The sequence below is a fragment of the Suncus etruscus genome, chromosome 5, assembly GCF_024139225.1.
Source record: "Suncus etruscus isolate mSunEtr1 chromosome 5, mSunEtr1.pri.cur, whole genome shotgun sequence".
In the NCBI taxonomy this organism is placed as follows: domain Eukaryota; kingdom Metazoa; phylum Chordata; class Mammalia; order Eulipotyphla; family Soricidae; genus Suncus; species Suncus etruscus.
The window spans coordinates 10,304,052-10,308,204 of NC_064852.1; the positions used below are offsets into that span (position 1 = coordinate 10,304,052).

Genomic DNA, 4,153 nt, shown 5'->3' on the forward strand with positions numbered 1-4,153 from the left:
TATCCCTGGCCTCTTGATAGAAATAAAAGATTACAGATTACAAAGGAAGTTCATAACTATTTGTGTCAGTACTTTAAGTGACTTAGATGAAATGGAAAAATTCCTAGAATGATTCATATGATCAAAAACTATTCAAGAAGAAATAGAAAATCAGCATGTACTTTTATAATAAGTTAAGACTATAATAAATGGAATCTAATTGGCAATGTAAAATATACTCTCAAGGGAAAGTCTAGCTTTACATGACTTCACTGGTGAATTTTATTTTTGTTGAATACAGAAATAATATCAATACCATCAAACTCTTCCAAAATACCAACAAGGGAGAGTACTTCCCAATTCATTCTATAACTTCTATATGATTTGAAAGTAGTGCCAAAGATATCACAAGGAAACTGTAAATAATTGTTTTTTGTTAATATAGATGTTTTAAAAATTCCTCAATAAAATGCTATCAAGTGAGTTCATCAGCATATTAGAAGAATCATTCACCATGACTGAGTGGTGTTTATTCCAAAAATGTAAGATTAGTTCAACACATGGAAGACAATCAGTTTAATATACCACATAACAGAATAAAAAGAAAATCATCAATCTTGACAGAAAAATCATTTGATGAAACCCCAAAACTTTTCTTTGTTTAATTTTACCCCCAAAACTTTTCATGATAAAATCCTAGCTAACTAGAAAGCAGAAGCATCAACAAATTCCCACAATTAACATCAAACCAAGTATTGTAAAAAATTTAATGCTATATTTTAAATATAGGGAGAAAAGTAATAATCATAGGGATACATTCCTCTATAGGGGATTTCTACCACTATAGTAAAGGAAAATAACCATGTAAAATGAAGGAAAAAAGTAAAGTCTCATTTATTCACTGGTGACGCATCTTTTATGCAGGACATTCCAAAGAATCAACAAAAGAACTACTACAAATAAAAATAAGCCTAGAAAGATCAGAGAGACATGATGGCTATATAAAAAAATCTTTAGATTTTCATATATGACAAAAAATTCAAGTAAGAATTTCTACTTACAATAAAATGAAAAGAAGACTAAAATACTTACATATTGCATAGAAATGATTCTAGATATGTAGGGTGAAAACTATGAAACATTGTTGAAAAGAATTAAGTATGCTAAGATACATCTTATGCTTGTGGACTTGAAAACTCATCATTGCCCACATGACAAATTCTTTCCAAATTATTCTATAAATTCATTTTCTTTTTGAGGGGAAACATGCATTGACCCTGTTAATCTACAATAGGGACCTAATAGTTTCTTCTTTACAAAGTGATTATGAAAATTAAAAAAGATAATGCATGTTATTGATTTACATAATTTTTGGCCAAGAGTTGGCTTAGTAAATGGATGTAGACAAGATGTAGACAAGAATAATTTTAAGATGTTATCTGTGTATCTGTTTCTATTTTTATCACAATGTTTTTGCTGAATTTTATCAGATTATTGATTTCCTTTTCATAGATTTAGTTTATACATACAAAGTTGTTTGTTAATAAATTCATATCTGAAACAAAGTAATGGTCAATTTCTTTAGGTAAACATCTATGAAAACTTATAAATGAAGATGTAGTCACTGGATTATTTTGCAGAAAAGTTCATTTCTTCAACAGCATTTCTTTTTATTTTATTAAAAATTGTATTAAGACAGTGAATTACAGTTATTAATAATTGGATTTTAATTTATTTAAAACTAAAATTTTGGCCTCCCAAATGCTTACCACAGGCTGTGTTCTTTACACTGACTGTATAGAAAGAGGAGGTACAGTAAATGCTCCCCATATACATCTCAAACCAGGCCCTTTGCCTGGTCTGTATTGTGAATGGGGAAACAAAAATAAATAAATAAAAATAAAATTTAATTGAACCCGTGAGATACACAGTTCCAAAGTTGTTCATGATTGAGTTTCAATTATATAATGTCCAACACCAGAGCACATTTCTTGCTACCAATGTCCCCAGTTTCCCTCCTGCCTTCCCTCCCTGACTGCCTCTGGGTAGACATTTTTCTTCTTTCTTCCTATTTTCCTTTTAGACACTGTAGTTTTCAATATTGTTATTAAAAGGGCATCATACATACCAATTTATTTACTTTAGACACCTAGTTCTTATCTAGAGCTCTCATTTCAAACTATTATTGTCATAGTGGTCCCTTCTATTTCCTAACTGTACTCACTAGATATTTGTGGCAAGTTTCCTACCCTGGACTCACCCTCCAGACCCTTGTCTTTATTTTCTCTGGATATTAATACTATACTATCTTTTTTAACTTGTTTTTGGACACTCAGAGGTTACTCAGTGGTTACTCTTGGCTCCGCACTCAGAAGTTAATCATGGCAGGCTTGAGGGACCATATGGGATGCCTGGGATTGAACCCAGGTCAGCTGCATGCAAGGAAAACACCCTATCTGCTGTGCTATTGCTCTGGCCTTATCTTTTTTAATATCCTACAAATGAGTGTGATAATTCTATCTCTCCTTCTGACTAATTTCATTCAACATAATACTCTCCATATTCATCCATGTTCAAGAAAATGTCATGCCATCATTTTTCCTAACAACTGCATAGTATTCCATTGTGTAGCTGTACTATAGTTTCTTTATACATTCATCTGTTCTTGGGCACTTGAGTTGTTTCTATATTCTGGCTATAGTGAATGGTGCTATAATGGGCATAAATTGCAGATGGCTTTTCTGCATTGTGTTTTGGGCCCCTAGGGTATAGTCTTAGAAGTGGGATTGTTAGATCCCGTGAAAGCTCAATTTCTAGCTTTTTGAGGAATATCCATATTGTTTACCAAATAAAGAACAGCATTTCTTTACCTTCTACTATGTGCAAAAGGAAGGAAAGAGTGACCAAAAGAAAAATGTTCTACTATGGGGCTCACATCCTAGGAAGAGATATAAATGACAAACACAAATAAATATGTATAAAAATGTTGTGTCACTGGGTAAGTGTTCAGAGATTGAGTTGATTTAGCTAGGAGCCTCAGGAAGTTTCATTCTGAGATGACATTTCATTTGACATAAGAGAGAAGTGAGAGACTAAGCAGGCTAATGGTCAGCTTGAAGTGTTAAAAAGTCACACTCTTCGGGGCCGGAGAGATAGCATGGAGGTGAGGTGTTTGCCTTGCATACAGAAGGACAGTGGTTCGAATCCCGGCATCCCATATGGTCCCCTGAGCCTGCCAGGAGTGATTTCTGAGCATAGAGCCAGGAGTAACCCCTGAGCACTGCCTGGTGTGACCCAAAAACCAAAAAAAAAAAAAAAAAAAAGTCACACTCTTAGGACTGGAGAAGTAGTACAGCAGGTAGGGCACTTGTCTTGCAAGTGGCTGACATGAGTTTATTCCCTGGTATTCCATATGGTTTCCTATGAACTTTCAAGAGAAATCCTGAGTAAACCCTGAACATTGTTAGGTGTGACCCCCCCCCCAAAAAAAAACCTAAAGAAACTCATACACGCGCACACACACACACACACACACACACACACAAGATTATGCTGTCTGTGAATTATCCCAGGTTAACTGGTTTGGACTGAGAATCCTGGACCTTCTCAGAATGGGTGCAGAACGATTCCCCTTTCTGCCTGAAGACCTAGTCATCCCTATCCACTCCCAACATCCTCCAGCATGGAAAAGATTTAGCTCCACAACTGTACATCATTCAATTGCCAAATCATTCCAGCTTCTTAGCTCCTAGAACACAGCCACATAGGTACATTGCCTCCAAATTTCATAGTATGAAAAGTCCAGTAAGGACTTGTGATTATATTCACTTGGAAAATTTGAGTTCAGTGGGAGTTGATACTTCCCTTGTAAGTCCTTTTTATGGTATTTCTAGTTCTTGTGATTATATTCACTTGGAAAATTTGAGTTCAGTGGGAGTTGATACTTCCCTTGTAAGTCCTTTTTATGGTATTTCTAGTTCTAACTCTCTTGGTTGTGGTGATGTAAAGTTGTTTATCTGGGGTTTTATTATGTCAAATGCAATATGGGAAATATGATTAACACCACGTTCTAATTTTTCTGGTCATGCTCTGGGTTCATAAGAGCCTGAAAAATCACAACTCTACAGGAAATTCTGGACTGGAAATCTCAGAGATGGGTAACCATGATTCTTAA

General features: G+C 34.7%; 1 non-coding gene across 1 annotated transcript; it reads left to right on the forward strand.

The window, feature by feature from the left end:
• Positions 1-1,730: 1,730 nt before the first annotated feature.
• LOC126010038 (small nucleolar RNA SNORA51) lies at positions 1,731-1,864 on the forward strand. Its single transcript, XR_007496178.1, has one exon. It is a non-coding gene; the product is annotated as a small nucleolar RNA SNORA51 (small nucleolar RNA).
• Positions 1,865-4,153: the final 2,289 nt, after the last annotated feature.